Source organism: Mustela erminea, chromosome 12, assembly GCF_009829155.1.
Source record: "Mustela erminea isolate mMusErm1 chromosome 12, mMusErm1.Pri, whole genome shotgun sequence".
Taxonomy (NCBI): domain Eukaryota; kingdom Metazoa; phylum Chordata; class Mammalia; order Carnivora; family Mustelidae; genus Mustela; species Mustela erminea.
This window is the reverse complement of record NC_045625.1, coordinates 45,838,460-45,861,811: the sequence shown is the minus strand read 5'-3', so window position 1 is coordinate 45,861,811 and position 23,352 is coordinate 45,838,460. Positions and strand designations below refer to the sequence as shown.

At 37.7% G+C, this 23,352-nt stretch overlaps 1 long non-coding RNA gene across 1 annotated transcript in view; it reads right to left on the bottom strand.

Moving 5' to 3' along the window:
• Positions 1 to 23,352, bottom strand: part of LOC116571082 — a 62,916-nt gene that overhangs the window by 11,007 nt on the left and 28,557 nt on the right. Inside the window, exon 4 of the long non-coding RNA XR_004277701.1 lies at positions 19,154 to 19,289. This is a non-coding gene — a long non-coding RNA (uncharacterized LOC116571082). The remainder of the gene's footprint in view (positions 1 to 19,153; positions 19,290 to 23,352) is intronic.

The following is a 23,352-nucleotide window of genomic DNA, read 5'->3' as shown; positions in this document are numbered from 1 at the left end:
CCCTAATTTGGTGAAGGGAACAAGCATCAACCCAGGAGGCACAGAGCACTCCCCTCAAAATCAATAAAAATAGGCCAACACCCCATCATCTAATAGTAAAACTTAAAATTCTCAGTGACAAAGTGAAAATCTTGATGGCAGCTTGGGACAAGAGGTCTCAACATCATTGTAACATACAATGGTAGAAATAATTGATTGGCAGGAGACCTATCCATAGAGACCTGGCAGGCCAGAAAGGACTGCCATTATATATTCAGAGCACTAAGTGAGAAAAATATACAGCCAAGAATATGATATCCAGCTAGGCTGTCACTGAAGATAGGAGATATAAAGTTTCCAGGACAAAAAAAAAAAAACCTAAAAAATTTGCAAACACCAAAGCAGCCCTGTAGGAAATATTGAAAGGGGTACTCTAAGCAAATAGAGAGCCTAAAAGTAACAGACCAGAAAGGAACAGAGACAATATACAGTAACAGTCACCTTACAGGCAATACAATGGCACTAAATTAATATCTTTCAATGTTCTCCTGAATGTAAATGTGGTAAATGCCGCCAATCAAAAGATACAGGGTATCAGAATGGATAAAAAGATAAGAACCATCCATATGCTGTCTGCAATAAACTCATTTCAGACACAAAGATACCTACAGATTTAAAGTGAGGGGTTGGAAAACAATTTACCATGCTAATGGACATCAAAAGAAAACTGGGGTGGCAATCCTTGTACCAGATAAATTAAATTTTAAGTCAAAGACTATAGTAAGAGATGAGGAAGGACACTCTATCATACTCAAAGAGTCTGTCCAACAAGAAGGTCTAACAATTTTAAATATCTATGCCCCTAACATGGGAGCAGCCAACTACATAAACTAAATAATTACAAAATCTAAGAAACACATCAACAATAATACAATAATAGCAAGGGATTTTAACATCCCCCTCACTGAAATGGACAGATCATCCAAGCAAAAGATCAATAAGGAAATAAAAGCCTTAAATGACACACTGGACCAGATGGATATCACAGATATATTCAGAACATTCCATCCCAAAGCAACAGAATACACATACACATTCTTCTCTAGTGCACATGGAATATTCTCCAGAATAGATCACATCCTGGGTCATAAATCAGGTCTCAACCAGTACTAAAAGAATGGGATCATTCCCTGCATATTTTCAGACCATAGTACTTTGAAACTAGAACACAATCATAAGAGGAAAGTTGGAAAGAACTCAAGTATATGGAGTGTAAGGAGCATCCTACTAAAGAATGAATGGGTCAACCACGAATTTAAAGAGGAATTAAAAAGAATTCATGGAAACAAATGAAAATGAAAACACAACTGCTCAAAATCTTTGGGACACAACAAAGACAGTCCTGAGAGGAAAGTATATAGCAATCCATGCCTTTCTCAAGAAATAAGAAAGGTCTCAAATATGCAACCTAACCCTACACCTAAAGGAGGTGGAGAAAGAATGTCAAAGAAAGCCTAAACCCAGCAGGAGAAGAGAAATAATAAAGATCAGAGCAGAAATCAATGAAATAGAAACTAAAAGAACAGTAGAACAAATCAATGAAACTAGGAGCTGATTCTTTAAAAGAATTAATAAGATTGATAAATCCTGGCCAGATTTATCAATAAGAAAAGAGAAAGTCATGAATGAAAGAAGAGAAACCACAACCAACACCAAAGAAATACAAACAGTTATAAGAACATATTATGAGCAAACATACACCAGCAAATTTGACAATCTGGAAGAAATAGATGCATTTCTAGAGATGTATAAGCTACCAAAACTGAACCAGGAATACATAGAAAACCTGAACAGACCCATAACCAGGAAGACTGAAGCAGTCATCAAAAATCTCTCAACAAACAAGAGTCCAGGGCCAGACAGCATCCCAGGGAATTCTACCAAACATTTAAAGAATTAATTCCTATTCTCCTGAAACTGTTCCAAAAAATAGAAACGGAAGGAAAACTTCCAAACTTATTTCATTAGGCCAGCGTTACCTTCATCCCAAAACCAGACAAAGACCCCATCAAAAAGAAGAATTACAGACCAATATTCTTGATGGACACAGATGCAAAAATTCTCACCAAAATAGTAGCCAAGAGGATCCAACGGTACATTAAAAGGATTATTCGCCACGACCAAGTGGAATTTATTCCTGGGCTGCAAGGTTGGTTCAACATCCGCAAATCAATCAATGTGATACAATGCATTAATAAAAGAAAGAACAAGAACCATATGATACTCTCAATAGATGCTGAAAAAGCATTTGACAAAGTACAGCATCCTTTCCTGATCAAAACTCTTCAAAGGGTAGGCATAGAGAGTGCATACCTCAATATCCTATGAAAAACCCACAGCGAATATCATTCTCAATGGAGAAAAACTGAGAGCTTTTCCCCTAAGGCCAGGAAAATGGCAGGGATGTCCACTATCACCACTGCTATTCAACATAGTACTAGAAGTCTTAGCCTCAGCAATCAGACAACAAAAAAACTAAAGGCATCGGAATTGGCAAAGAAGTCCAACTCTCACTCTTTGCAGATGATATGATACTTTATGTGAAAACACAAAAGACTCCACTCCAAAATGCTAGAACTCTGGAATTCAGGAATGTGGCAGGATATAAAATCAGTGCCCAGAAATCAGTTGCATTTCTATACACCAATAGCAAGACAGAAGAAAGAGAAATTAAGGAGTCCACCCCATTTACAACTGCACCCAAAACCATAAGATACCTATGAAATAAACCTAACCAAAGAGGCAAAGAATCTGTACTCAGAAAACTATAAAGTACTCATGAAAGAAACTGAGGAAAACACAAAGAAATGGAAAAACATTCCATGCTCGTGGATTGGAAAAACAAATATTGTAATATGTCTATGCTACCTAAAGCAATCTACACATTTAACGCAATCCCTATCAAAATATCATCAATGTTTTTCAAAGAAATGGAAAAAATAATCCTAATATTTATATGGAACCAGAAAAGAGGCTGAATAGCCAGAGGAATGTTGAAAAAGAAAGCCAAAGTTGGTGGCATCAGACTTCAAGCTCTATTAAAAAGCTGTAATCATCAAGACAGTATGGTACTGGCACAAAAACAGACAAAACCATCAATGGAACAGGATAAAGAGCCCAGAAATAGACCCTTAACTCTACAGTCAACTAACCTTCGACAAAGCAGGAAAGAATGTCCAATGGAAAAAAGTCTCTTCAACAAATGGTGGGAAAACTGGATGGCTACAGGCAGAAGAATGAAACTAGACCATTTCCTTACACCCCACACAGAAACAGACTCAAAATGGATGAAAGACCACAATGTGAGACAGGAATCCAACAAAATCCTTGAGAAGAACACAAGTAGCAACCTCTTCGACCTCAGCCACAGCAACTTCTTCCTATAAACATCACAAAAGGTAAGGGAAGCAAGGGCAAAAATAAACTACTGGGACTTTATCAAGATCAAAAGCTTTTGCACAGCAAAGGAAACAGTCAACAAAACCAAAAGACTACCAAGAGAATGGGAGAACATATTTGCAAATGGCCTATCAGATAAAGGGCTAGTCTCCAAAATTTATAAAGAACCTATCAAAAGTCAAAAACCCAAAGAACAAATAATCCAATCAAGAAATGGGCAGAAGACATGAACAGATATTTTTTGCAAAAAAGACATCCAGATGGCCAACAGGCACATGAAAAAGTGCTCAACATCTTTCGGCATCAAGGAAATAGAAATCAAAACCACAGTGAGATACCACCTCACACCAGTCATAATGGCTAAAATTAAACAGTCAGGAAATGACAGATGTTGCTGAGGATGCAGAGAAAGAGGAACCCTCCTACGCTGCTGATGGGAATGCAAATTGGTCCAGTCACTATGGTAAACAGTATGGAGGTTCCTCAAAAAATTGAAAATAGTGCTACCCTACGACCAAGCAATTGTACTACTTGGTGTTACCCCTAAAGATACAAATGTCGTGATCTGAAGGGTCATGTGCACCCGAATGTTTAAAGGAGCAATGTCAACAAGAGCCAACTATGGAAAGAACCTAGATGTCCGTGAACAGATGAATGATAAAGAAGATGTGGTATATACATACAATGGTATACCATGCAGCCATCCAAAAAACCCCCTCAATCTTGCCATTTGCAACAATGTGGATGGAAGTAGAGGGTATCATGTTAAGCGAAATAAGTCAAGCAGAGAAAGACAATTATCATACGATCTCTCTGATATGAGGAATTGGAGAAGTAGGGCACGGGATTGTGGGGGGTAGGGAAAGAAAAATTGGAACAAGATGGGACCAGGGGATGCGAAGACAAACCATAAGAGACTCATAATCTCACGAAGCAAACTGAGAGTTGCTGGGGGGTGGGGGTGGGGAGTGATAGGGTGGCTGGCTTATGGACATTGGGGAGGGCACGTGCTATGGTGAGTGCTGTGAATTGTGTAAGACTGATGATTCAGACCTATACCCCGAAGCAAATTAATACATTATATGTTAATAAAAAAATTTTAAAATTGAAAAAAATGTTTAAAAAGAAAAAAAATAATCAAAGGATGATGTTTTCCTTGCAAATTATCAAGACATAGTATAATACTATTGTAATTTGAATATTGCCATTTTGGTTATTAATTAAAAATAAGTAAGTAAAGATCCAAAACCCAACCCATGGATATATGAGAATACATACTTAAAATATATTCAAACCCTTTTAGTACTGTAAGATTTAACACTTCAAATTGGTAAGAGAAAGATAAATATTCAATGTAATTATGAAAGTAATTGGCTATTTATATAAGAGTAAAGCTAGATTTTCACTTTACAGAATTCACAAAAGCCAGTTTCAAATAAATTACATAAATAAAGAAAATTACAAAATATTTAAAGTAAATATTGAAGAATACTTAATCCTTTAGGATACGATAGGCCTTTAAAAGGCAAACACAAAGGAAAGACTCATGAAGGAAAAAGCTAACAAACCTGGCAACATCCAAACTAAAATCTACTGAAAAGTGAGAACACCACAAACAAATTAAAAATAAGTAATTCACCAGAAGAAATATTTGCATCTTGTGTAACAGAAAAAAGACTAGTAATCATATAAATAACATCTATAAAATAAAATAAACCAACAGACTTATAGTTTAAAGGAAAAAATAGGTAATTTACAGATAAGCAAATAGCCAATTTACCTATAAAACATATGCAATAGCAAAAGTAAACTTCTTTGATCAGATATAATATGGATCAAAGTTACAACACTGAGAAGTAGAACCAAACTGCCCCCAAACATTTACTAAATAATAATATTAATATAAACAAATACACTCCCAAATACATGTACATGCAATTAACACGTATGTAAATGGATGCAAACATTTTGGTGTAATAGGGTTAGAAGAAGCAGGTGGACATGAAAAAGATTGGGGGCATAGGGAAAATGGTATGTCTATAATATTTTGTTTTCCTTCAAGATAAATGTTATTACTTACATAATTTAAAAAATCAATGTCAAAATATAAAAAGAAGTCACCAGATGCTCCACTCAAAGGTAAAACCTTTCAATTTCAGATGCTAGAAAAAGGGTAAACTAAACATAAAGCAACCAGAAAGAAAATATTTTTAAAATAGGGGATATAAGCTAATGAAGTGAGGAACAGTAAAACAGAGAAATCAGTCAAACTAGCAGTGTATACTTTGAAAAGATTAAAAAGATCAACAACTGACAAACCTATTGTTAAACTGATTAAAAGAAAAAAAACCTCAAACTACTAAAATTAAGAATGAAAGAAGAAATTTCCACTGATGTTACAGGAATAAAAAGGTTTATGTAACAGGGCACCTAGGCAGTTCAGTCCGTTAAGCATCTTACTCTGGGTTTCAGCTCAGCTCGTGATCTCAGGGTCCTGGGATCAAGCCCCACGCTGGACTTCAAGCTCTGCAGGGAGTCTGTCTGAGGATTCTCTCCCTCTTCTTCTCCTCCTCTCTGCTTATGCAGGCTCACTAATGTGCTCTCTCCTTCTCAAATAAATACATCTTTTAAAAAAAAAAGGTTTATGTAAGAATATTATAAGCAACTATATACCAAAATATTAAATACCTTAGATTAAATGGAAAGATTCATAGTCCAAAATTAGACAAAGATACCACAAGATAAGAAAACTATAGACCAGTATCTCTTATTAATTAAATGCAAAAATGTTTAAAATACTGAAAAGACTGAATCTAGCAATATGCATAAAGGAATATAAATCATGACCAAGTGACATTAAGCTCAGGAATGGGAGGTAGCATTAACATTCAAAAATCAGTGTAACATAACATATCAAGAGAATAAAGCACAGACCCCCAAAATCATCTCAATAGACACAAAAAAAGTATATGGCAAAATATAAAATCTTTTCATAATAAAAACATTCAACAAAGTACAAATGGAAGGGATCTTCCTTCTATTGATAAAAGAGCATCTACAAAAAAAACCTCACAATCTCCATACTTAATAATGAAAATTAAATTAAATTAAATTAAAAAACAATAATGAGTGACAAATGCTTTCTCCCTAAGATCAAGAAAAAGACAAGGATGTCTGAGCTTACCACTTTCATTCAGCATTGTACTGGATGTCCTGACTAAGGCAATCAGGCAAGAATATCCAGACTGGAAAGAATAAGCAAAGCTATGACTGTTTGTAGACAATAATCTTGTACGTAGGAAAATCCTAAGTCTCTAAGTCAGGAAAAATCTTCCAGAACTAATTAATTAGCAAGGTTACAAAAAAAAAATCAATATAGGAAAATCAGTCCTATTTCTATACCCTTACAATAAAGCATTTGAAAATGAACTTGAGAAAACAATTCCACTGACAATAGGATTAAAAATAATAAAATACTGGGGTGCCTGGGTAGCTCATTTGGTTGCTGGAAGGGTGGGAGGAGGGATAGGGTGGCTGGATTTGTTAGCATCTAACTCTTGGTTTCAATTCAGGTCACAATCTGAGGAACATGAAATCAAGCCCCATATCAGGTTCTGAACTCAGGGCAGAGTCAGATTCTCTCCCTTCTTCTCCTTCGGCCCTTCCCTCCTCAAATCAACCCATCAATTTTAGGAATAATTTAATAAATCAAGAGCTAAAATTATGTTCTGCAAAAGTACAAAATGTTGTTGGAAGAGATTAAAGGTCTATGTAAAGACATCCCAGTTTCATGGATCAGAAGACCTAATATTGTTCAGATGGCACATTCCTTAGATCTTTGATCTATAGAGTTAAACAGTATCAAAAGCTCTGCTGACTTCTTTGCAGAAATTGATAAGCTGATCCTAAGATTCACCTGGATGAATCAACATCAGTTGGATGCTGATGAACCAACAAAAGTTGGAAGACTCATATTCCTGATTTCAAAATGCACTACAAAACTACAGGTTTCAAGACAGTGTGGTGCTGACATAAAAAATGGGCACACAGATCAATGGAATAGAATCAAGAGCCCACACATAAACTCATATACTTATGGTCAACTGGTTTTTGACAGGAGCGCCAGGACCATACAACAGGAAAATAACAGTCTTTTCAACAAATGGCACTGGGACAACTGGATAGCCACATGAAAAAGAACGAGGCTGGACCCCAATCTCACACCATTTACAAATTAACTCAAAAATGAATCAAGGCCTAAATATGAGTTAACCTACAGACTCTTAAAAGAAACATAGTGCTTATCTCCTCATGCTTTTGGATTTGGCACTGGTTTCTGAGATACATCCTAATGCACAAAGAACACTGGTAAATTGGACTTCACGAAAATTAAAAAGTTCTGTGGGTTAAAGAATATTATGAAGAAAATGGAAAGACAATCCATAACCCACAGAATGGGGAATTTGATATGTAAATCATATATATGATAAGAGATTTGTATCTAGAATATATAAAGAACTCTTAAAACTCAGTAGTAAGGAGACAATCAAACTTAAAAATGGGCAAAGGTAAGAATAGACATTTCTCAAACAGATATATAAATGACCAATAAGCCACTAAAAGGATGCTTAACTTCATTAGCCTTGATATTAATGCAAACCCAAACCACAATGAAATATCATGCCATACCCACTAGGACGGCTATAATCATAGGGATAAATACAGGCATTGATGAGGATCTGAAAAAAGCGTAACCCTCATACCCTGCTGGAAGAAATTTAACATTGTACAGCCTTTTTGAAAAATAGTCTGGTGAAACAGAGTTTCCAAATGACCTAAGAATTGTACTCTTGGGTATAAATCCTAGAGAAATGGAAACACGTTCACATAAGAACTTATACATAAATGTTCACAGTAGCATTATTCATAATAGTCAAAAGGTGGAAACTCAGATGTCTCCCAACTGATGAATGGCTGAATTATGGTATATTCATACAATTAAAAGTTATTCATCCATAAAAATGCAGTTATGATTTATGTTACGACAAACAAGAATCTTGAAAACATTATGCTAAAGAATTGAAGCCGACACAGAAAGCCATATATTGTATGATTCCATGTATATGAAATGTCCAGAAGGAGTAAATACATAGAAACACAAAGTGGATTAGTGTTTGCCTAGGGCTTTCACAGTTGGGAAGAAGTACGCAGTGACTATTACTGCGTACTTATTACTTAACTTCATTAGCCTTGATATTAATGCAAACCAAAACCACAAAACCACATGGGATTTCTCTTAGAGATGATAAAATATTCTACAAGTGGTTATATTGACAGTTTCACAAAGCTATTATACCATAACCATTGGGTTGTACACTTTATTTTTTTTTTGGAGTGTCCACTTTAAATAAGCAAATTGTATTATATATGAATTATAGCTCAACAAACCTGTTTAAAAAGCGAGGATAATATGCACAATACCCCATACCTCCCACTATTTTTTACAGTTAGATGCAACTAGCTTTACAGCAATTCTCTACCATACTTCCTTTGTGATTTGTCAAACATTTGTAACTTTTGTTTCTATATAAACATGCATAGTTCTCATGTACCTATTTCTTCATCAGATAATCTAAATTCTTTATATATTTAATTAGGAAAGAAAAAGAAAATTACAAAAATATATGGCGATTACTGGAAGCTCTGCTCTTCTGTTGCACAGAAATTATTCCAGGAAAAAAAAAAAAAAAAACTGGGCAAGAAACTGGAGAAATAGGCTAACATTGGAAGAGATTACTGCTTCCAAGGACAAAGAAGGAACCGTCTGTAACACACATCTTTATTTAGCAATAAAGATCTTGTTCCTAAGAGGAAAATACCTCTTGAGCTAAACCAAATAGGCCCCTCCACTAGGAGAGGGGATTCGGCCTCCCACTTGACTCCCCAGAAGTGGATTTCACGAGTCTACATGCAACCCAGAATTGAGCCACATTATCTACTCACAATAAAATTGTGGGCCTTAAGTACCCCATTTTTATTCCTTCGTCTTGCCTGCCAGAGATTCTATTGATGAACCAAATAATAGAGGAAAATGTGGATGGCCTATGGCTGCTTCCTTGTCAAAAACAGAAGAAAAAAAGAAAGAAAGAAAGAAAGAAAAGGCCTCCAATTATACACATTAGCCTTAATTTTGGCCTTTGGATGATCAGATAATGTTTCTGCCCATGAAATGAATTCTTGTGGCAAGTCCGTGCTTTTCAGTGTCAAAAATAAAAGCTTCCAATTAACTGTCAAAAGCTTTTCCAGCATCTGGAGACAGGAGTAAATTGGAATCTTTTATATTGGTAGCATTTGACATTATATTAAACAATCTTCTAGGCTTGTCATAGTCCATTCTTCGTATATATCCCAACTGGATTGTGTTTATCAATTGTTTTATTAGGCAATCTAATCTTTTAGCTCAATTTCTACATTTCTTATATTCGAGGGCAGTCAAGGGACACTTTTGCTCCTGTGCAATAATCTTCATGTTGTTTTCATGAGGACAAGGCCGGGGATATTTTTTAGAGTACAAGAGGGGGGTTTTGGTGTGTTTTTTGCTGCTGTTGTTGTGTAGGGGTTTTTTGGCCTTTTCTTCCTTTAGAAAGTCACTCCTGCATAGGGTTACATGCTGCTGTCTCAGCACTGGCAACCAGAGTGTTATCTAGACAACGAATCGGATATTGGAGATTGCTGTAATCTTTTCCACAAGGAAAGGTAAATATCAGAGCCATTGATCCACGCTTACATACTTCGTTCCGCGCCTGAGATTTTCTCTCGAAAATAGAAAATGCTGCATGGAAACATTTCCCATTTCCCAGTATCTTCTCTACTCTCAAGGATTTTCTTTGTTTTACATTTGAAAAGGTAATCAAGTCATACAAATGAGCTCAGGATTTTTCCTTCGCTCTTAACTCCAAAAAAACTTTTCAAGAAAAGTTGGAAGCGAAAAAGCCTCCTTTTTATTTCTTCATATGTTAATATCTGGGGCTATTTTCTCATTTGACTTCTGTATTCTTTGTTCCTCTTTCGTAAGAATGTCTGCATTTACCACATTTAACTTGTGTTCCTTTTGGATTCATAAACGCATATATTTTTCTTTAATCAAACTCTGTGTTCCCTGGGAAGCTAAAAATTATTCCAGGCTGAGTGTATTATGTATTAACAAATATATATATATATATATATATATATAGTGAAATCATTTGTATTCATTTTTCAAAATACTTCTCAGCCCAGTTTAGGAAGTCTTTACTTTATTGGATTTGTTCATTTGAATTTTTTTTGCCACTAAAGTAATTCAAATACACAGATGACCAACCATATAGATGTGAAAAGAATTGGAGCAACTGTTACGTGGGCAGGGGGAGGGGGGATCCGTTTGCAGCAAATGATTAAAGAAAAGCAGTGCTCTGGCATGAACTTCTTGATGCCCTTCCTCCCCTTCTCTGTTTTCTGTCTGAAATACAAGAACAGTTTCCACCTGTCCTGGTCCTTCCTGCAGGGCCAGAACAAGCCCTGGAGTGTTTCAACCAGTAACTCACCCAAAGTCACCAGGTCCCCTGGGGACCGGGGTGAACAAAGGCCTACGGGAACTGAGGAGGTGCCAAGCCATAGCCAAAAGCAAAGCTCTGGGTCCAAGAGCAAAGAAAAGTCATTACTGACCAGAATAATGTAGCTAAAAGCAGAGAATGGAAAGTGCTCAGACTCAAGAGAGCAAAATGGGTCAGAATCAGTAGATTATGGAAGAGGCCATGAAAAAGTTGAAGTGATAGCTGAATTTGTCCCTGCCTCTGGCTGTATAACCTCAGGGGAGATGTGAGGGTCTAAAGGCGCTAGGCAGGCTCAGCTACCACCCACCGTTGGACTTCTCAGTCCCCACAGTCAAGGCAACCCCCCCCACGGGCACCAGGACTCCAAAGGTGAAGCAGTGACAGGCATTGCGGCTTCCTCTCACTCTATCTTGCTCCAGCAAAGATTTCCCCTTCACACATTTTGGGAGCCAGGGTCCAAAGGCTCTAACTCCTACCTCCAACCGCCTTCCTCATCAGCGTTCTCATCATCAGCGCACCGAGGGCTCTGGGATTCTGCTCCTAAACCGCAAGCAACTTCCGTTCCTTCTGGCCCTGGGAGTTTCCTATCAGCATTCTTAGACTACATGGTGGAAGGTCTCCTAGAAAACTCTCCCTGTCCTTTCATTATCCTCCAAGTCCCCAGCCACACAAGATTCAACCTCCTTTCTTCTCTAAAACAAAAGTGACAACGTTGGGGATGGGCAAGGTTGAAATGACTTAATATCTCAGTAATGAGAGCTCCCCCTTGAGCCTTTGGCATGGATACATGCCGCATTTTTTCTGTTAACATTTTAGGTTATGTTTCGGAAGGCTAATTAGTTTCCTACCAGCTTTGTATTCCTGAATTATTTGTAACCGTGAAATGTGTGATGGGGAACCAGAACCCCATCTTTCTCTGTATTTTTTTAATATAAGGCAGCTCTTTGGGAAAATCTTTATACTTACTAGTATTTTTCACTTATGCCAGAGTATATGACACATCTTTCCCCATGGTGTGGGGCTGTCGAAAATGAAGATGATGTCACAGCTCACATTTACGGGGTACTTACTATGTGGGTCAAATGCTGTGGTAAGTACCGTAATGCATGGACTATCTCATTTAATCCCCACAACTATTATCCTCATTTTATACATGAGGAAACTAAGGCCCACAGAAATCCATTAACCTTGCCCAAGAGACAGGGGTAGCCAAAATTCAGGGGGAAAAAATGAAAAGGGAAAATGAAGAGAAACAATGCTTTTGAGAGAGAATTACTACTAATAACGGTAAGTTAAGTGATATACTCCAGGGCCTCATCTTAGCAAACTGGTGGCCTGGAAGCCTCTCCGCCCTGACGTAAGGGTACTCCCTTGATTTAGGGATGTCACAATACGGGTCAAGGTACTGGCAAGCTTCCTTCTGGATGGAGTCAATGAATGAGACCTGGAGTGCTTCTGGCAGCAGGAGGAACTTTAGAGAATAGAAATGTGCTTTTCTGCAAGACCCATTTCCACCCCTGAATGCTCCATGGCCTGGATGTGGACCATACACTCAAAGGAATTGTAGCTGCAGTCAGCGGCACTGGCCTGGTTTCATTCTTTAATACAAGAGTGGATGCCTTGCTGAAAAGAATTTGTGGGATCGGGCTGTCAATATTCGATCAATCAAGTGGAGAGTTCAAGTATGGCCTTCGGCACAGGGTATAACAGGGAAAACCCACAATATTTGTTCTAATGCCATCATGGTTATTATCATTAGGTAACAGCAGGTAAGCATTTGGAGTCTGGAGTCAGACTGCCTAAAGTTTAAGTCTAGGAAGCACTACTTACTACAGTGTATTCTTAAGTAAATTATTTAACATTTCTCTGCTTCTGCTTGTCTGAAAAACAGAGGTAATAACAGCACCGATTTTATCAGATGTCTCTGAGGAGCCAACGTGAGTAAACTAATACTTTTGCTTGGCACATGGTTGGCACTCCATAAATATTAATTAGTATCATTACTATCATCATCACTGTCAACAGCATCTGTGTCCCAGGATTTGGAGGTGACAGGAAGTGACTGGATGAACACGCTAAGCTTCAGCAGCAAAGATGGCCTGGATAGCCATGGAGGCTAAACTCTCACCAGCCAAACCGCCATGCTCAGACTATGACCCAAGGAGTTCAACCACTTCCCTTTGCCACGATCCCAGAGCAAAGCCTCGTTATTTCCTACCTGTGTTATTGCAAAGTACTCCAGATTGGTCTCCCTAACTCTGGTCTTCCTTCTCTATCAACACTGCTAGCAAACAAGTCTTTCTGCTTGAAGGCATGGTTCTTGTCTCATAGCCTACCTTCCTCAGCCTGGTACGGTACCTTGCGCTAGACCACACACTATGGAGACACCATGCCGAACTTTTCTGAGATCACTGCATGAGTTCCCTTCACAGGGTGGGAAATGGCATCAGTAAAAGAAGAAGAGGGACCCTGGCCATTGAAATGGCAGTGACTTGTTAGTAGTAGTAAATTCCCCTCTCTTTCCAAAGCACTTTAGCATGCTCTCGAAGAGAGGAAAAGCAGGTAATAACTCTATTTTAAAGGGAAGAAAACTAAAGATGGCTTACAGACATGACTCAGCCAAGGTAGGGCTTCATTCGATAGTGCAAACTGGGTCCCAAAGCATCTCAGCTAGTTTCACTTTGTCTCTTTTCTGTAACTATTCAGAAAGGACCACATTACATCGCCCGATGAATTGTGTCCGGTGTGGCTAGAATGATAATGGTAACCATTTATTGAGTAATTTCTAACTGTCAAGAACCATGCTAAGCATTCTGCATGGGTTATATAATTTGATTCTCTCAACAACCATAGTTGTCTATTTTTCAAAAGAATAAACATGAATACGCAGATATTAAATCACCAGCCCAGGATAACTCAGTGATATCAAGTGAACAGAGAGGGTTGCCAGCACAGCGATCTCAGCATCCCCTCTGGCCTTCTTGGCACTTGGAATCCCTGGGTTTCTGGCTGCACCTTGAACAAGTAACCAGAGACTGCCCTACAAAATAATTTGGGCTTTACCTACATCAGGTGTACTGATGCAAGAATTATGTAATAATTTAGAAATGCATCTAAATCACGTTTTATTTTTTAGAGTCTATCATCTCAAATTCTTCTTTTTTATTACTCAGATTTTATTTGTATTTTTTCACCTGAGAGTTCCTTAAGTAAAAATAATAAATATAATTTCACTCCAAAAAAACACTTTGTAATGAGTGTTTTTCTTTTGTTTTGCTCATGAAATGAATTCTTTCTTGTTCTAGGTTTGATATTGTGGTTCCAGGACATTCTTGCCTAGACCATAGTTTTTCTGCTTAGTACAAAAGCTACCAAGAGTATCCTCACACACTTGAATATCAATTGTATCTCTTCTTCTTTTTTTTTTTTTAATTTTTATTTATTTATTTGACAGACAGCACAAGCAGGCAGAGAGGCAGGCAGAGAGAGAAGGGAGAAGCAGGCTCCCTGCTGAGCAGAGAGCCGGATGCGGAGCTTGATCCCAGGACCCTGAGATCATGATCCGAGCTGAAGACAGAGGCTTAACCCACTGAGCCACCCAGGCGCCCCTGTATCTCTTCTTTAATTCATATATTTTTCCATTTGAATATATTTTATACATCAAGGACATTAACCCAGTCTCTTATTTGTGGCACCATTTTAAAAATGGGTTTGTTGTTTGACACTGACAATGATGGGTTATATAGATGGTTTATATATAAGTGTAATATATATAGAATTAAATCAATGGGTATTTTTTTCTTTTTTTTTTTTTAAAGATTTCTAAATTTATTTGACAGAGAGAAAGAGAGAGCGCACAAGCAGGGGGAGTGGTAAGCAGAGGGAGACGCAGCCTCACCGATGAACAGGGAGCCTAACACAGGACTTGATCCCAGGACCCTGAGATCATAACCTGAATTGAAAGCAGACATTTAACCCACTGGGCCACCCAGGCATGCAATGGATAGGTTTGTGCTTTTTCCCATTGCTTTTATGCTTAGAAAGTCCTTCCCTATCTCTTAGAGAAATAATCTGCCCACATTATCTTCAGTTATTTCTGTTTTTTGTTTTTGTTTTTTTAAGATTTGTGTTTATTTATTTGAGAGAGAGACAGAGATAGGGAGCAAGAACATGAGTGGGAAGGAGAGGGAGAAGCAGGCTCCCCACCGAGCTGGGAGCTGATGCAGGGCTTGATCCCAGGACCCTGGGATCATGACCTGAGCAGAAGGCAGACGCTTAACTGACTGAGCCACTGGGGCTCTCCATTTCTAAATTATTTCTAGATATCCATCCCTTCCTGCGCCTTCCTCCAGTTACTTTCTCTGTTTATCCATCATTTATCTTTCTCACTCCCTCTCTCTTTTTATTCTTTTATTACTTAACTTTTATCTCATTTTGACATAAATCATGAGATAAGGATCAACACTTCTATTTTGCAAAATAGTTTACCACTAGTAGTCACTATTCCTTGAATAACTCCATGCCCTCCTTCTGTTTACTTTTATCACTTTATTGTATACCAAATCCTTGTATATTTTCAGATTTGTTTTCAGGGTCACAATTCTGGGGTCACTCTTCTTTTTTCAGACAACACTGTATTTCTTACATTCTTATAATCAATTCCATTTGGTCATAATTTATTATTCTTTTATATATATCTGTATATGATTTCCTAGTGTTTTAGCTAGGCCTTTTGTTTTGTGTTTATTCATGAGTGAAATTATGCATAGTTCAGTGTGCTTATGTGGGAAGAGAGCACCTTTATCAAATTGAATTATTAGTGACAAAGAATAAGCAAACAGCAAAATTTTTCTATCTTCTAAGATTGTACAAAAACATGGGAATTATATGGTCCTTAAAAGTTAGAATTTCTATTTGTTCATAAAACTGTGGCCAAATTTTTTTTTCTCCTGTTTGTTAATGGCTTTTTAGGAACTTAAGCTTGCTACCTCTTCTACGATCATTTTGATGATTCACAATTTCTCTGAAAATGGTTGACATTATGCTTTTATGTGCTTACTTGATCTGAGTTTTGCATTCACTCTGTCTTTTTGTCTCATTTTTTTAACTGAAAATGCTATGTATGCATTAAACTGTTTAAAAGATGGATTTCTCCCCCAAAAGGATCAGATTTCAAAATCATTAATTCTACTGTTTTGTATTCCCTGATTGCTGATTTTACCTCTTTTTTTTTTTTTTTAAAGATTTTATTTATTTGTCAGAGAGAGAGAGAGGGAAAGCACACAAGCAGGGAGAATGGCAGGCAGAGGGAGAGAGAGAAGAAGGCTCCCCACTGAGCAAGGAACCCAGTGTAGGACTTGATCCCAGGACTCTGGGATCATGACCTGAGCCAAAGGCAGACCCTCAACTGACTGAGCCACCCGGGCATCCTGCTGATTTTACTTTTATAATTTTATCTTATTTCCCATGGACTTATTTCTTGGCTTTTCTGATTTCTCCATTTAATGCTTATCCAGTTCCTTTGCTAACTGTGAGGGGCCGTTCTTAGCTATTGAATCCCTTACCTGGCATTCCTTGAAACATGGTCCCCCTCCTCCGACTTGGAAGCCATCGATGGCTGGGTGGGCGTCCTCCTTGTGCCTCAAGTAACTCTGACCACCACATCTCTCCGACTCTTCTCCCTACCACTTCTCTTTTTAAGGGTTCATGTGATTATGCCGAGCCCATGTGGATAACCCAGGATACTTGTTCCATTTAGAAGTCAGTGGATTCAGAACTTTAATTCCACCTTCAAAATATCCTCACAGCCTACACCAATGAGTGTTTAATTAAATACCAGGTAATTGGGATTTTGGAGGGACATGATTATAACTTTGCCTGCCAAACACGGTTTTAATTTTTGTTCTCCATTTCAACAGTTTTATTGACAGGCCCTCATAAAAGGCATCATAAATACTTCTTAGAAAGTAATACATTTTTATTCTTCTTTGTTTACTGGTTTGGACATAAATGTAAATGTTGTTACTGTAGAAAATTTGGAAAATAGGGGCGCCTGGGTGGCTCAGTGGGTTAAGCCTCTGCTTTCAGCTCAGGTCATGATCTCAGGGTCCTGGGATCAAGCCCTGTATCTGGCTCTCTGCTCAGCTGGGAGGCTACATCCCCCCACTCCCCCCGCCACCTGCCTCTCTGCCTACTTGTGATATCTGTCTGTCAAATAAATAAATAAAATCTTAAGAAAAATTTTGGAAAATAAAAATGGAAAAAATCAATCATAACCAACCATAATCCCATCACTTATATACAGTCATTATTAGTATTCATATTTTTCTCTCATTTTTCTCTGCACATATTCATAAAAGTTGAAGTTCAAACTATATGTGCAGTATTATATTCTACTTCTTAAATTAATGTCAGGTTGGGAGCAATTTCTAGCATTTATGTTTACATTGTTTGTATAATTGCCACATAATATTATAGTGATTATATATACTGTATTTTAAAAAAGGCTATAGGGTATTGCAAATTTCTCACTATAAAATAACACTGAATTATATATATTTACTTTGTTGGTATTTTGGATTTCTTTCTGGATATATACTGAAGTGTCAAATTGAGGTATTATGTCAGTCTTTTTTTAAGTATTCCTTATACTCTAAAATATTCTTGTAAACTAACAGGCTTTTAAAATATGAAGTCAGAATAAAAAAATTAATTAAAAATTAAATATCTTCTCCCATTCCGTGGGTTGCCTCTTTGTTTTCTTGGCTGTTTCCTTGGCTGTGCAGAAGCTTTTGATTTTGATGAAGTCCCAAAAGTTCATCTTCGCTTTTGTTTCCTTTGCCTTTGGAGACATATCTTGAAAGAAGTTGCTGTGGCTGATATCAAAGAGATTACTGCCTATGTTCTCCTCTAGAAGTTGCTGTGGCTGATATCGAAGAGATTACTGCCTATGTTCTCCTCTGATGGATTCCTGTCTCACGTTGAGGTCTTTCATCCATTTTGAGAATCAGAATAATCACATTTATAAATACAATTCCATTGCAAAAACGAAAAATTCCATACACAAAAACCATACTTCTGCAGAGTCAGCTTTTCTCAGGGTATGGTTCCCATTTCTGAGTATACTTGTGGCCTACTATAATAAACCTGAATTTACAAATGTCAGGAAAAGATGGGGTAGTCATTGTTTCTGTTCACCAAATATTTGCTGTTCTCTTTACAGATATATCTTGAGATTTTTCTCTCTCTGTGCCCTTGAGTTAGAATCTGGAGATGGTACAAGGTAGCAGAGCCCCTAGAAGAGACATAATATGAATGGGAACTAAACCTTCCTTCTTTAAGCCACCAAGATTTTAGGATTATTTATTGCATCGAGTAACCTCTCCCATAATCTCCATCCTGAGTAGACTGGATATAGCTTCTAATCAACAGAAATTAATACAGAGAAATGAACTCCCACTATAACAAAAATATAGCATTAATTAGAAGCTGTGGTGGGAAAACGGCCCATGGAGCTGGAAGAATGGTGATCCATGTTATGTAGAATATTTGGTAAAATGTCATGTGCAGTGTTGTAGAAGGCATAGTCCATACTGATAAAATTGGACAACGAGGGGAGTGAGCTGGAAAACAGAACGTTAGTAACATGCTGACCACTATCAGCTCTATATGACATGGTGAGATAAGCTTATGGTAAAGATAAGCTGAAAAATGAACTGGTTGGTTTACAAGCTAGAATAAAAAGGAAATAGAGAGTCCTCTAATTCAAGGGCTGGTAGTGTTATAAGAAATGACTACTCCTCATACTTAAACTATAAAATACATAATTAAGAAAGAGTTTTGAACAACAAAGGCTGATTAAAACTCTGCCTTGCAGATAAAACTAAATTAAGGATATGGCAATAGTGTTAAAAGCTAGTGATAAAAGCTCGGAGTAGATTTATCATGTGTACTCATTTCCTGTTGCTTCTGTGACAAATTACTACAAACTCGATGGCTTAAAATAATACAGATTTACTTTTCTAGTTCTTACAGTCTTAAAAGGCTCTTTCTAGGCTAGAATCAAAGTGTTGGCAGGACTGTGTTCCCTTCTAGAGGCCCAAGGGGATAATCCATTTTCTTACCTTCTCAGCTTCTAAGGCTGCCCACCCACATTCCTTGGCTCCTGGACGCCTTCCACTTTCAAAGTTAGCCATAGCTGGTCAAGTCTTTCTCATATTGCATGAGTTTCCATCAAACTTCCAGAGCTTCCTGACTGACCTATTTTAGACAAAAAGTATAAAGAATAAATATGTTTGTTATGACTAGGGAGTTATTTGTTACTGTAGCATAAATCAGCCTATCCTGACTGATACAGACTACAAAAACTATTTTTTTAAACACTCTGTAAAAGTTTTATCCTGATGTTTATTTAAATATCTCCTAAGATATATCAATAGGAATTCTTGCATAGGCTTTCTATTTATACATGCTTTTGGGAATACACCTATTGGAGAAAACAAGCTTATATCTTCCCTATTGCCTTCTTCATTTATATCAATTTTAATACATACTTAACAGAGATAAAGAGGTGGAGAATTTATAAGAAAATCAGATTCATTATGTCTGGAGTAGCCCTGTCCTTCATTGCATCAATCAGGATTTCTTGAACATGGATTACTGGCTGTATTTAATTATGAAACAGAAGTTTAAGGCTTGGGTCTGTCAAATGAGAACCTTTTGAAGGCTAAGGCAGGAGGAATGAAAACCCCATCAAACAGCTCCTGGATTGGGTCACAGGGTCAGGACCTAACAATGTTATCTATAGAGGGAACTAAGGGAACTAAATGGTAAATCCCAAATTATCAAAAATCACAGAAACAAAATCTATTATCATGGTGAAATCAAAAAGAGTGGGGGAAAGTTATAAAACATAGGTAATTGCACAATTGCAGCTAAGTAAAACTGCTGAACCAGTGTAGCAACAAGATGAGAAGGTACAGGATTCTTGTCATGAATAGAACAGAGGCATGATGACGTGCTAGGCACCTGGTTCAGAGGCGGGCTGGTCCAGGTTTCAGACAGATGGTATCCAACCTCTAGATGTCACTGAAATAACTGCTGCTCTCTAGTATAACGCTCTATAGTGACTGCTTCAGAATCTCAATTAATATCCTGGCACTTCTGTGATTTCACTGGAAAAGGCTGGTCTTCATCTCAAATGAAAAAATGGATCAGAGAAACCAAAAGAAGGACTGTCACAAAGAAGAAAGGAGGAGGAGGAGTTAGAAGAGGTAAAGCAAAAGGAAGGGGAGATGGATTAGGAAATGAAATGAGTGTTTAAAAAAAACTGAAAGGAAAGAAATGCTTCATAGTTCTGGAAGTCTAAAGAGCAAATTAGGGACACTGCCGAGAAAGCCAAAGGAAGGGACCCAAAAAGAGGCCAAAGCACCTGGAAATGAAGAGCATGCAGGTTTTTTGGCGACGCAGGCAGTAAGATCTGGCCTGGGAATAGGAAGACTGTAGGTAGTCGCATCAGGGTATCCAGAGCAGAGACAGCTCAGTAAGGAATATCTGCCAGCTAAGCCAGGGCCCAGTCTGTCATTCGGCTCCTGATTTTTCACAGCCAAGAGAATCTCTGCGTCACCCTGAGCGGTCAGTCATGTGCCCCTTCCCATACATGGGAAGAGCTTCATTACATTCCAACACAAAAAAGTAGCCAAAGTTCTGAAGAAAACATAAGAAACATTTAGTCCTTTCCTAAGGTGCCCAATCGATCTCTCCTTGAGAAAGGGAAGATTTTTAAAAATAAGAACAATTCATCTTGTGCTTATTCTGAGTAGGAATTTAAAATGTCTTGGTTTCCACTCAATAGTCGGCCTCATCACTAAAGACTACAGCCGCCTTAGAACTATACCTGAGGATTTATTCCAAAGCTGGCATAAAACACCTCATTCCAAAACAATCCCATTTGAACTAAAACTCATTCGAGTCCATAAACTGAAGAGATGCAAACACAAAGTTGGCCCTCCTTGAACATTTTCAAAGACAACAGCAGAACACAGTGACTGATGACTTTAACCCAAGCAAACCTGTCACAATGTTGGTGACACTGCTTTCAGGGGCTTTCTGACGGTATCTCTCATTTGAGATATTTTATTTTTCTCAGTTGATTTTTTCCTGTTTTGTAAAATATTTTAGCATGAAAAGCCCTCAAGGCATGAAGATATATTCTTGGGGCCTTAAAGCTTAGAATCGGCCCCTCCCAATGACTTGATAAATCTTTAAACAGCTGCCATGTTTTGTCTTGAGGGCATCATCACATGCCCCCTGTTCATTTTTTACTTGATTTGGTTGGTGCAGCATGAGGAGAATGGGAGTCAAAAGATGTGCCAGGTATGCTGTCTGGGAGCTAGACTCATCACAATGAGCCTCAGTTCTTCACCTGCAAAAAAGGTATAATAACACCAATTCTACCCCCTTCCCTGAGTTTTTAGGGAACACAACGACTATCACAAATTAAGTGCTCTGAAAAGAGGAAAAAAAATCATGGAAATATTAACACATGTGTTATTATTGGTATTACCATTTTTCTCTTTAATTATACTTTACAGGACCAAAGCTCTAATGCAAGGGCTCATAAAAGGTCTGGTGCACATTCAGGTGAGTTCTTGTGTACCTGGAAGCCTCACAGGCATCACAGAGGACTTACCATTATCCAGAGAACTAAGACCTTTAAGACACTAAGAAACTCAGTTATTCATGAGCACTGAGGCAGGAGAGAGTGGTTGGAGAGGGGAAAGCTAATTTAGTGGCAATAACAGGGAGAAAGTAGGAAGCTAATCTAATCATCAAGGAATGCTTCTCAGACTTGAACGTACTCCACACATACCTAAGATCACATTAAAATATGGATTCTAATTCAGCAGGATTGAATTTTCATTTCTAACAAGTTTTCAGAGGATGCCTACCCTACTGAGCCATGAACCATATGCTGAAAAAGAGAGAGAAGAATGCATGAAGAGTGTGGGTAACCAAGAAATCCCAACAGTAAGCCACAAGTTATCAACATACATAATTTTCAGAGCCTGTTACATACACCTTCCCAAAGAGATATTCAGTCTTAAAGAACCATGCTATCCCTACATTCCTTCATAAACTGTACCTTATATCCAAATGATTTGCTATTATGATGACTCAATACACCAAACTGCTAAATCAGTGAAAAAGATGTGGAGTTATATCTGTACACAGATTATGCATAAATCACAAACTACCACATTTATATGTGTACTGTGGCCTGAGGCTAAATGTTACTAATGGGTATGCCTTATACCAGAGCATTACTTACTTCTTCAACCAATGTTTATTGACTTCTGTGTATCCAATATTGTGCTAGGGGCTGGCATTGCAGGAGTGGAAAGAAGATATATACCCGCCATCACAAAGATTACAAAACAGCAGGCTTTGGGGGTATGTGGAGAAGAAGGTAAGTCATAATGAAACATCAGCAATACTATTATGGGGGAAAAACAAGGAGCTGAGCCAGTGGCAGGGGGTACCCACTTTAAACAGGGTGGTCAGAAAAGTTCTTTCTGAGGAGATAGTAGCCAGAGGACAAAATTTGTTTACTACTTTCCATTCAAGTGAAGGTTTCACACCTTGGCGTTGTTTTAAGAGAGAAAATGACTCCCATTTTCCCATTCTCCCCTTGAGCCTTTGGAGAAAGGAGGTCGGAACAGTGAAGCTTCCTCCACCAGGAAATCTGATACTAAATGACCTCTCTCTGATACAAAGGTGAAATTGTTTGATAAAGTTACTAACAATAAAAAGTCTCCTCAAAATAGATTTGCCCAAAATGATTCTCTATGTATTGATTTGATTTTCTAGCAGGAATCGTAAATTGTGTGCCAACTAGTGTCAAATAATCTTTAATTGTATTGGGAGGAAATGACTGAATTGACTGGTGATGGAAAGAATTTCCTTGGCACCCATTCATCCCGGCAACAAATATTTATTGAGCATCTACTATGTGTGAGAGAGTATGCCAAGTATGTAGAATATGCAGGAAAAAAATGATGAGCCCTTCTCCCAGGAGGCATGCACCCTAGTGGGAAAAACTGGTCTTCTCATTAATTATTTCATCAATTCAACAAATATTTAGTAAGCACCTGTTACACACCAGACTTGATTCTAGACCATAAAATACAGCAGTGACTGAGACTGTCCAAGGCCCTGTGTCATGGCATTTACTTGTTAATCAAGGTCTACATATATAGGAAAGAAATAAATGAACTAGAAATTCAGATTCAGAAAATATAAGAAAAGTGCCATGATGAAAATT